Here is a 12,307-nt window from a genome sequence, read left to right as displayed (position 1 = left end):
GACACCACCGTGAGAACCCAGTGGAACTTCGCACAGATGTGTTGGGCACTGCCTTTAGTGTGCCTGTCGATCGCTTCACGTCGCTCTTTTCAGTTCAGAGCGCAAAGTGATCACGCAGAAATGCCTAAAACAACAGTGTCTCCTGCCAAGTACGTGGATTTGCTGAGCGATTTCGCCTTAAGCTATGCAGCCCACATAACATAAATGTCATGCTTTTCTTTCTTCAAGACAATTGTCAGCCGCATTCTGCAGGGGAAATGAAGACTCTCCTGCAGCTCTTTCGATGGGAAGTGCCTAACCACCCACAACACAACCCTTAATTGGCTTCCTCCGATGTTCATCTCTGCTCACATGAACCGCTGGCTACGAAGACAACATTTTGGGACAAACAACCAAAGGCAGAGCAGCGTAGAGAATTGGCGAAAAAAACAGGCTTCTTTCAGTGACGAGGGTACTGGAAAGTTTGTACAACGCCACGACAGATGTCTAAGTCGGAGCGGCGACTATTTAGAGAGGTAGCTGGAAGGTATGGCTAACGGTTGCGAATAATTTTTTTTTTATTTTCATTGTCGTTTCTATATCTCGACAGATCGGACCTTACTTCTCGAACAGCCCTCGTACCTTCCGAGCCGACCGTCAAGTCCCTCTGCGATGATTTTGCTGCGTCTTCTAACTTCTTAGATAACTAGATTATTCTCTCAAAATTTTCCAGTCAGAGGGTTTCTTGAACAGCGGGCGGGACGCTGTTTGGGCTCGTGTGCGTTGTCGTGATTTTCTCTTCGAACATAACGCCATGGTTTGTGCGGTGGCTACCAGCGATGTGGCGCGAGTGATGCGGACTGCGGCGACAGGCGCCGGACAAGTCAGCCGTGGTGTGTTTGAGGTAGCAACTTGTTCCAGGTTGCCACTGCTAGAGGCACGTGTGTCTGTGAGGGGCTCTATTAGAATCCTGACGAGCAGATCAGGAGGCTTTGTGTTACTTTAGATTTCTGTGTAGTGGACTCTTGTGGAGCCTGCAAGGAATTGGTGACATTGTGGCATACTATTGTAGGAGTCTTGTTAGTTATTCTTACTCCGGTAACCAGTCACCACCGTGTTGATTGTAGCTGGTTCAGAGGCCTAAGCTATGTACCGGTGGTATTCTTCTACGGAGTCCTCCAAAAAGCGATGAGAATTTTTGTACTACTTGTGCTGTTCCCACGCCCTGGTTACATTTGAAAGGCGAGTTATATTTGTTCTCATGTCGACGTTTGAACAGTGCTGTGACCGATATCTGGTGGCGTTTTATTGAGATTCAAATCAATAGCTGCTACATGTAACAACTGTATATGTACCATCCCTTATGCTTTGGTTACGTTGGTTGCTTGCTTGTGGTAAGAAATGTATGTTTTAGGTACATGTAGCCAAATGTTCTTCTTTGTTAATGCATCGTAAAGGCCATCTTGATGACTGATGTTTTGCTGAAAATCCAGGAGGCAGCCATTTGACAGTGGGGCTTGTGCCTGTGTTGTGTTATTAGGAGCCAGTCTCTAATCTGGCTTTTAATTTGTCATGCTGTGAGCTAGTCATGGTAAATATTACTTGGTGTTAGTTACAGATAATCGCTATTTAATTGTAAGCTGTCACTACTGTTTTCTTCGAACTAGCACTGTTTGTAATGAGATCATACTACAGATAATATTGCTTGAAAAGGCTGAGTGCCTGAGGTTTACGTTATTTGACATTTGTGTATTTCATCTTTAAATTTTAAAGTGTTCACTAGCTGAAGTTAAGTAATTATTGTTGCTCTTTTTAAAATCTGTTCACTGCACTGAACCTTACTATAACGCCTTACACAAGTTTTGATAATTTATATGGTAACTGCAAGTTTATTTTTGTGGAATTTAATTACGTCAAGACTCGGGAAAGTGCAGATCAGTGTTATAACTCAGGCTTTAACTTGTGTAGTTGTTACCTAAGATCCATGAAATTGATGCCAGTTCTGAAACTGTCTTTTCCTGAGTTAGTTAGTGTGTAAAACTACTAATTTGAGCTTGAGTTCATGTGTGTTGCCATCAAACTGTTAGGCTGTTACTTTTGTAGCATGCTGTCTTTTGAAACTGGAATCTGAAGTAAGAGTATGTGACGTTTAATTGTAAAGGAAAACTGAGTTCTGAACTTTAATATTAAAGCTCAGTCTTCGTGGATTTTTTTTTGGTAAAATATATGAAATAATTTCGGCCCAGCACCTCTCCACTTCCTCCCCGCTCCTAACACTACCTTCAACAAAGCTAAGTTGTTGCTCACTTACGAAATTTTATACAAATTACTTAAAAGGACGGGTTTTATCACATTTTACACTTCCAGCACACAAAACTAGATCGACCTGCAGGCAGATTAAAACTGTGTCTGCCGCGAGGGATTAGCCGAGCGGTCTCAGGCGCTGCAGTCATGGACTGTGCGGCTGGTCCTGGCGGAGGTTTGAGTCCTCCCTCGAGCATGGGTGTCTGTGTGTTTGTCGTTAGGATAATTTAGTTTAAATAGTGTGTAAGCTTAGGGACTGATGACCTTAGCAGTTAAGTCCCATAAGATTTCACACACATTTGAACAAAACTGTGTCTGATAGAGACTCGAATGCGGAACCTTCTCTTTCTTTGAGGAGTGCAGTCCTGCAAGATATGCAATTGAACTTTGAAAGGCAGGAGATGAGGTACAGGAGGAACTAAAGCTACGACGGTGGGCCGTGAGTCGTGACTGGATAGCCGTCAGTAACAGCATTGCCAACGAATATCAAGTTTCTGGTTTAGAGTTCCGTTCGAACAGACAGCTTTAATCAGCCAGGAAGTTCCTAAACAACACACACCCCACTGCAGAGTGAAAAATTCACGACAGGTGAAAACTATGTGTAAACGTGAAGGCAGCGAAGGTGCGTGGAGATGAAAGAGGTGAAAGGGCAATAAAATAGTAATAGAAACAGTGTTACCTCGAAAAGCGGAAAAAATTGGACGTAACGAACGGATGATTCACGCGCAGTGCGAGTTATCAAAAAAGTACGACCCGTGGATGCGAGCAGCGCCGCTAGCCCACGATAAACACGCCCACAGCCCGCGAGCGTCTTTTTTTTCCCTTGCAGCCACATATCGGTGCGCTCCGAACACCGACATCCAGTTTGCTTGCCCGTCACGCACAATTTAGAGCTGGCGACTGGCGGTCGCGCTCCGAATGCGGACCACGGACATTCGCCTCAGGCCTGCCAGCCACCCGTGGGCGTGCCGATGCGTCCGCAGCGCGCCGCCGGCTAACCGAGACCTTCGCGTCACCCACTGCCCTCACTCGTACCTTCCGGCTTGCCAGTGCGAAACGTGTGTTCGGTAGCTACTGTGGGGCTTACTAATAAGGAGAGACGTAGTGGCTTAAACTCTCTTTGTGTGCTGCAGCTTTTTCCTGAAACGAAAAGAATTATCCTGGAAAAATTAGGTTTTTCAGAACGTGAAAAACTGTTTCAAGGTACATCAAATTACTTTCCATTAGGAAAGTGGAACGTGCTGCACGGCTGTGATATAATTTTTAAAAATGGCAAAGAATAGCAGTAGGTACTGACTTCTTGCCAATATGTAGCACCCATTGACGTATTACTATACGAGTTCCATGGTTATAATATTGAATCTACGTAACTTTTCCCGTGTTATACAGGGTGTTACGAAAAGGTACGGCCAAACTTTCAGGAAACATTCCTCACACACAAATAAAGAAAAGATGTTATGTGGACATGTGTCCGGAAACGCTTAATTTCCATGTTAGAGCTCATTTTAGTTTCGTCAGTATGTACTCTACTTCCTCGGTTCACCGCCAGTTGGCCCAATTGGGGGGGGGGGGGGGGTTGGGTTGTTTTGGGGAAGGAGACCAGACAGCGAGGTCATCGGTCTCATAGGATTAGGGAAGGACGGGGAAGGAATTCGGCCGTGCCCTTTGGAAGGAACCATCCCGGCATTTGTCTGGAGCGATTTAGGGAAATCACGGAAAACCTAAATCAGGATGGCCGGAAGCGGGATTGAACCGTCGTCCTCCCGAATGCGAGTCCAGTGTCTAACCACTGCGCCACCTCGCTCGGTGGCCCAATTGAAGGAAGCTAATGTTGACTTCGGTGTTTGTGTTGACATGCGACTCATTGCTCTACAGTACTAGCATCAAGCACATCAGTACATAGCATCAGCAGGTTAGTGTTCATCACGAACGTGCTTTTGCAGTCAGTGCAATGTTTACAAATGCGGAGTTGGCAGATGCCCATTTCATGTATGGATTAGCACGGGGCAATAGCCGTGGCGCGGTACGTTTGTATCGAGACAGATTTCCAGAACGATGGTGTCCCGACAGGAAGACTTTCGAAGCAATTGATCGGCGTCTTAGGGAGCACGGAACATTCCAGCCTATGACTCGCGACTGGGGAAGACCTAGAACGGAGGACATCTGCAATGGACGAGGCAATTCTTCGTGCAGTTGACGATAACCCAAACGTCAGCGTCAGAGAAGTTGCTGCTGTACAAGGTAACGGTGACCACGTTACTGTATGGAGAGTGCTACGGGAGAACCAGTTGTTTCCGTACCATGTACAGCGTGTGCAGGCACTATCAGCAGCTGATGGTCCTCCACGGGTACACTTCTGCGAATGGTTCATCCAACGATGTGTCAATACTCATTTCAGAGCAAATGTTCTCTTTACGGATGAGGCTTCATTCCAACGTGATCAAATTGTAAATTTTCACAATCAACATGTGTGGGCTGACGAGAATCCGCACGCAATTGTGCAATCACGTTATCAACACAGATTTTCTGTGAACGTTTGGGCAGGCATTGTCGGTGATGTCTTGATTGGGCACCATGTTCTTCCACCTACGCTCAATGGAGCACGTTATCATTATTTCATACGGGATTGTCTACCTGTGCTGCTAGAACACGTGCCTTTACAAGTACGACACAACATGTGGTTCATGCACGATGGAGCTCCTGCACATTTCAGTCGAAGTGTTCGTACGCTTGTCAACAGCAGATTCGGTGACCGATGGATTGGTAGAGGCGGACCAAGTCCATGGCCTCCATGCTCTCCAGACCTCAACCCTCTTGACTTTCATTTATGGGGGCATTTGAAAGCTCTTGTCTACGCAACCCCGGTACCAAATGTAGAGACTCTTCGTGCTCGTATTGTGGACGGCTGTGACACAATACGCCATTCTCCAGGGCTGGATCAGCGCAACCGGGATTCCATGCGACGGAGGGTGGACGCATGTATCCTCGCTAACGGAGGACATTTTGAACATTTCCTGTAACAAAGTGTTTGAAGTCACGCTGGTACGTTCTACTGCTGTGTGTTTCCATTCCATGATTAATGTGATTTGAAGAGCTGTAATAAAATGAGCTCTAACAAGGAAAGTAAGCGTTTCCGGACACATGTCCACATAATACATTTTCTTTCTTTGTGTGTGAGGAATGTTTCCTGAAAGTTTGGCCGTACCTTTTTGTAACACCCTGTATTGTTTTAGATACACCTACACTGTTAGTAACGGCAATTCAGTATTTTATATTTATTGTATTTATAATTTAAAATGTGTATGAAGTGACACAGTCAGTAGTATTCTCTACATTAGAGACGGACTGGCAAATCGCATCAATGACTTATCTCGGTGATATCTGGCGCCATCGATGAACTATTAAGTAATATGAGTCACATAACGCGTCATGCCGATCAAAATAAGTAGAGAGGAAAAGGGAAAATCTGAGTTTTGATAGTCTGGCTTTTGAAGATGACCTTGACATCTTTGCTGAATCTATAGTAGATGCAACAGTGCAGAAAATCTCCTGCAAGACAGGCTTACATATATCTTTTGAAAAAATAGGGTACATGACAGATGTGAAGGAGGCACCAAAATACGTGGAATGAAAAACGCTACAAAATTTAAATATGTACGAGCAAATGCTGAGCGAAGAAGCTAGTCTAGCAAGGGAAGGGAAAATGTAGGTGGCTTTTCGACTAACAAAAGGCCTATTTTACAAGAAAACAATTTCCCTAAATGCAGAACTTCAGTACTACAATAATGTCATAAAACCAGAATTCCTTTATGCATCAAAATGCCTTTAGTTAAATACAGCCAAACAATCATGTGAAATATAAAAGAAGGAAAGGAGAAAATGAGGAAAATATAGGGACCAAACTACTATGAGAATGGGAAATGGAAATTAAGAAGTAATAAAGAAGTTTATGACAAAGTAGTGCGACTGTTAGACACGATAAGGAAGAGAAGAATTGCAGGCACGTAAAAAGACTGAACGAAAACAGGATAACAAAAGAATTTTAAAATTCTTTGACAGAAACCTCAAAACATCAATGACGTGGATAAAAGAAGTTAAAGCAGACCTGAGGGAAACGGAAATAGTGGAGAAAGAAATAGGAGAAAGACAAAGGTTCAGAGCAAAAGTAAAAGATTCCAGGAGGAAACAAAGAAAAAGAATGGTGCAATACGGACAGAAGAAACAATGAAAAATAACTGGAAAGAAACAAAGGAGTAAAGAAAGAATACATAAGTTACTTCACGTGGTCCTTAGTAGGCTAAACCAATATTAAAAAAAGGAAAAAAAAGATATGCAGATCAATTCTAATAGTCACAGCATATATCATGTGCCTCCTAGCTGTTTGAAAATTTCATCGATGTAATTTTACCTGTGCTTTTATAGATTACAAAATAACTAACTCACAAGGAGAGAATACGGCATTTTTATATCTTCTAATATTGACTGTTACTTGCGGCAGTTAGTTAGCACAGCAACGTCCATAATTTTACTTGTATTTTATTTTATTCAAAGGCGACTTTTAAATTTTATCAGAGATTATAATTGCTTTATTATGAAGGTTATGTATTATGTAATTCATATAGACGGTGCAGCACAACCAAACGGAATTCTTTGCAGAGCCTACCTTCATTAAGCAATCTTTGATGAACTGTAACAAGATCCTGAACAGCGGGCGTAGACGTGCTAGAGAATGTATAAAAACTCCGAAACACTGGTATATAATTTGATGTATAAGCGGTATAGTCTAAGTCGTGAATTGTGATTTTTGTATATTATGCACTGTCTATGTACTTCTTGTATTCTTAGCATTGATAATGGCTAGTCAATAGCTGAAGTCTGGACCTGCTATAACGAAGCTACAATGGAAACGACGACTGATTTCTGTTCTTTACCATTTTGAATGTTACAAGATACATCACGTCATCTGCCTAGGAACAAGCATTCTATTGAAATTTAAAAAAAGTAGCAGTCGGGAAAAATCTTGTCACTACAGTACTTAATGCTTCATGTGTGACATTACTACTCTATTACACACCAAAAACCAATAAGTGAAATGAAATTAAGAAGTATTATTAAAAATAGTTGTATGTTAAAAACATTTCGAAATGGAAGCTATTGGCAACTAACGCTTATTTCCAGTTTCAAGACGAGTAAAACTGTTAAGACATTAAAGAAACACAGTTCATTTGCAAATACCACATGACAGAAGGTCTTCTTCAGGGTACGAGATGGGCACAACTAACGAAGTATGCTTAACCGTCTACATCTGACGTGACTAGTTTTTAAAACACACAGAAATTTCTTCATATTTTTCTTTGTCTTTGACCCGCATCTACGGAGGGATGCTCCGATTACGAATTGATTTGGCATCATTAATTAAAGGGACGGCCTGATGCCCTCGCGCCGAGGAGGCAACGTATGTACCCCAAGTGTCAGCGCATAACGTTGTCCTTTTGAAAGCGTGCGAACGTCTTACAACTGTTTGCAGATGATGTAACTGAGGCGGAAGTTAGGTACTGCAACATGCAAAACAATCCACGGCTTCTCAAGGTCTGCGATGATCTAGAAATTGTAATCTCTGGGGAATATTTTCGTTATCTTCCAGTTTTAAAACAGCAGATGGATCTCGCTCAGTTCTTTTTATATTACTTTTTCCTTGGCGCCCTTCGTGTCTGCATGGAAAGCAGAAGGTGATGTAAAAATTTGTTTAATTATTTGAAAAATGTCATATTTCCGCCCTGAGTTGTTAGTAAAATTATTTATGCAACCGGTTTCAGTCGTCTGACTATCAAGAGGTTTCTATATAACAAATAAAATAGTATATAAGTAACATTACAGGCTTAAACTGGCACGGATCTGTTAACTGATGTAACTAACTCAACACACACGTAATGGAATGTCACATGTTCACATAAAAGTAATCACAGCATCATGTTAGGCGAAATATTAAATCGTTATCGTTAGGTGATAAAATGACAAATGATACACTGAAAACAGAAATACACCGTAATACAACGCTGTGGCTATTACGAAAATCACATACCATAAACACAAAAATGGTTCACATTTGTACACAGTTACCAGTCGTCATATCGTTACGTGAACTACGTCGTTCATTTACAAAAACTGTGCTGCGAAGTACGTGCACTCATTTTAAAACTGTAATCGGCGCTAATGCTGTGAACAGATTCATACAACGCAGAGGAAACTGAACAGCTGATCCGTGTTTGCTAGTAGAGCCAAAAAATGGACACAGAGGTCTACATACGTCGATTTTGGCTGGAATCTTGTGATTACTAAGGTCCGTGTCGTCTTTTACGATAAGTACATGTGACAATCATAACAGATGTTCTATATGACGCATCTCAAAATACATTTAGGTGCTTGGGTAGCTCAGTTGGTAGAGCAATTGCCCGCGAAAGGCAAAGGTCCCGAGTTCGAGTCTCGGTCCGGCACACAGTTTTAATCTGCCAGGAAGTTTTATATTTAGGTTAATTACGTACGATTCAAATCTGTATTACTTTTGTTTAATATGTTTTAAATGTTCTCACAGTGTCATAATGCTAAGCGCCTAATGAAGCTGGGTGTTACAATGCGGTGATGCTGTTGATTGGCCGCCACTGCTACTGCCTTAAATGCGCATTCCATGATCAATAAAGAACTTGCATTTATTTTAAAATTCCTTTCACGAAATCTGATCCTTTTAAAACATACATTACTACGCAAAGCAAATACTAGCGTTGAAATTCTCGTATACTGTTAACAGTCACGCATTACTCTGTTAGTAACGGACCAACAATCGTTAATTGTGCCGATTTTATCGCTTTCTCTTTTCACTATCAGCTAAAACAAGTAAAATTTAATTATTCAGCAAAGAGAAAAAGGGATTATAGTACCAGCCCGATTTTCACCTAAGTCGGATGTGGGAAACCACTTTAAAGCACACCCAGACTGACCGGCACACCAACGGTAATCCACTGGGACTATGTTATCCGTTCTAGCAAACCTGCTCAGATCCTGGACATGGAGTGTTAACACGCACAGTTATCAGGGTGGGATAAAATATACACCACCATGAAAAGTGTAATTGAAGAATAACCACCGCGCGACTACTACGGTCGCAGGTTCGAATCCTGCCTCGGGCATGGATGTGTGTGATGTCCTTAGGTTAGTTAGGTTTAAGTAGTTCTAAGTTCTAGGGGACTGATGACCACAGATGTTAAGTCCCATAGTGCTCAGAGCCATTTGAACCATTTTTGAAGAATAACCAGTTTCCTCCGAATAGGTTTAACCTCTTCATTCCTTGGGTCCACATATGTGGAACTTCGTTCATTATTTTTTTTCTCCGTGAATAGGAGTATTTTTCTACTTATAGACCGATGTTCCGCAAGTGTGCATCGTCTAGTTCTTAGTTTCAAAACCAACGTGCAGCACCTTGCAAGGAACGGTTCATATGTTAAGTTACAGCTGGCCGTAAACAGAAAATAAATTACCTCTACTACTCGAACAGGTATGTAAATAATTGTTATGCCTAAATATTAAACAGAGAATCTGTATTTTTTATTTAACATCCGATAACTTTTCTAGATGTTAAGAATTAGGCCATATTTGCATAAATTTTGTTCGTTCCGATGACATAACGCGTTATCTGACGGTCCTCGTACGTGGACCTCAGACCATACTGCAAATCTGCTACTTTCAGTCTGGTCTTCAATAACGGAATACTGAAATAACCGTTATTTCTACATTCTGCGGCAGTGCATGAAATATTAACTGATGAGCAATTAGAAGCTCTTCTTAATGACAGAAATATGGAGTTATCTGATGAGGAAGATGGTCCGCTGGTCGTGGTCTCGCTGTAGCGTTGTCGCTTCCCGAGCACGGAGTCCCGGGTTCGATTCCCGGCGGGGTCAGGGATTTTCCCTGCCTCGGGATGACTGGGTGGCGTTGTGTCGTCTCCATCATCATCATTCATCCCCATTACGGTCAGAGGAAGGCAATGGCAAACCATCTCCACTAGGCCCTTGCCTACTACGGCGGTGCGGGTCTCCCGCATCGTTCCACTAGCCCTGGCATGGAGTATGGGACGTCATCATGATGGGGAAGATGATGAACTCTCTTTTCCACTGACGATTGTCCTGCTTATATCGATGAAACTGACTGGTAAACAATAACAAGAGTTGAGATGTGCCACTAGCTAGGAGAAGAGGGCGTCCTCTAACAGTGAATTCCTCTGACAGTGAATATGTATATAATGCAGAAGATGTGGATGAAAAACGAAGAAAAGTTGTGTTGCCGCCAATTTCAAAAGTTAGTCTTGACAACGTTAGAAAAATACCAAAATTTGTTGAGGCAACCTCGAATTGCAGGAAACCTCGCTGCAACTCCAAGATAAGGGACATGTGGAATGCATTTATGTATTGTGAAAAATAATTGTTTCGAAACTCATCACAAAACGTAAAGATGTATTTACTGATAGTAGAAACTTATTAAAAACTGGTACTGGAAATCATATCTTTCAAAAATATTAACATTAAGAATTCTATTTTCACTGTACATTAACACGTACAGTATACTATTTCAAGTAAAATATGTATATTTATCAATAAAATGTTTTTATTAAAGAAAGGGGAAAGAAAATACAAAGCAAAGACTAGTAATTTTTCATGCTAAGTGAGACCTGAAGCCCACACATGTGCATCTCCATTTATGCCTTAGTGAATAATCAGATAAGACTTCATTTGCAATTGTTTCATGTTTGCTTATTAGTCTGTTGGAAAATATGAAAAGAAAAATTTCCTTTGACCTTTTTTTTTAAATCTCAGACATGGAGACGTTATTACATTATACAGTACTTAATTATGTACAGTTTGTTATACTTACAAAGCCTACAAAAAACTTAGCCTCATGTCTGACAACAACTTGTAGTGACACTACCCAGTATTTTAATTAAAAGTATTAAATCTGTAGTGTAAGTGGCTGAAAGTAGCATGGAGACCACCACAGAGTACTGCGGTAACAGCGCTGGCTGTCAGCCACGCTATGTCGACAGTGCTTAGTGCATAATATATCTTGATCACATAATCGTCCATTCAAGGGACATGCAGGAACATAGACAACGTCTAAAGAAGTGTTAGCAGATTACAAGCAGCGCATCTTACATTCAATGCTGAAAAATACCACTTTGTGCTGGATAAAGTGAAGTGTTTGGGCCATATCATCGAATGGTTCGAATGGCTCTGAGCACTATGGGAATTAACATCTGTGGTCATCAGTCCCCTAGAACTTAGAACTACTTAAATCTAACTAACCTAAGGACTTCACAGACATCCATGCCCGAGGCAGGATTCGAACCTGCGACCGTAGCGTTCACGCAGTTCCAGACTGAAGCGCCTAGAACCGCACGGCCACACCGGCCGGCGGTCATATCATCAATAAGGCTTGTGTAATGACTGATCCCATGTTGATACAAACAATGCAACATTTTCCAGGACCAAGAAATACAAGGGAGCTACAATCTTACCTCTGTCTCATCAATTATTATAGAAGGTTCGTGAAGGGATTCGCAGATACTGCAAGATTACTTAGGCAATTTTTGAAGAAAGGGCTTAAGTCGATGTGGCTGTAGAAATGTCAGGCAACATTTGACGAGTTAAAGCAGTTGTTGATATCGAGGCCAATTTCGGTGTTTTCAGATGATCAGACAGAATTTAGATTGTCATGTGATGCGTCAAACTATTCGCTTGGCTGCGTTTTGAGCCAGGAGGTCGACGGCCAAGAACATCCTTTGCCTCTGCATCGAGACAACTGAATGCCGCAGAAAGAAATTTCTATACAACGGAAACAGAGATGCTTAGTCTGGTGTGTGGAATACCGTACTTACAATGTTATACGTGCAGCAGGACGTTTAAGGTGATAATGGACCATGTAGCTTTAAAGTGGTTACTAGGCTTGACGGACCTGGTCTAGCAGATTAACGAAACTC

The 12,307-nt window shown here is 41.8% G+C and overlaps 1 non-coding gene across 1 annotated transcript; it reads left to right on the top strand.

The window, feature by feature from the left end:
• The first annotated feature begins 8,703 nt into the window (after positions 1 to 8,703).
• Trnas-cga (transfer RNA serine (anticodon CGA)) lies at positions 8,704 to 8,778 on the top strand. Its single transcript has one exon. It is a non-coding gene; the product is annotated as a tRNA-Ser (tRNA).
• The last annotated feature ends 3,529 nt before the right edge of the window (positions 8,779 to 12,307 follow it).

The sequence above is a fragment of the Schistocerca serialis genome, chromosome 2 (genome assembly GCF_023864345.2).
Source record: "Schistocerca serialis cubense isolate TAMUIC-IGC-003099 chromosome 2, iqSchSeri2.2, whole genome shotgun sequence".
Taxonomy (NCBI): Eukaryota; Metazoa; Arthropoda; class Insecta; order Orthoptera; family Acrididae; genus Schistocerca; species Schistocerca serialis.
The sequence above is the reverse complement of the archived record's forward strand: the minus strand, read 5'-3'. Positions and strand labels throughout refer to the sequence as shown.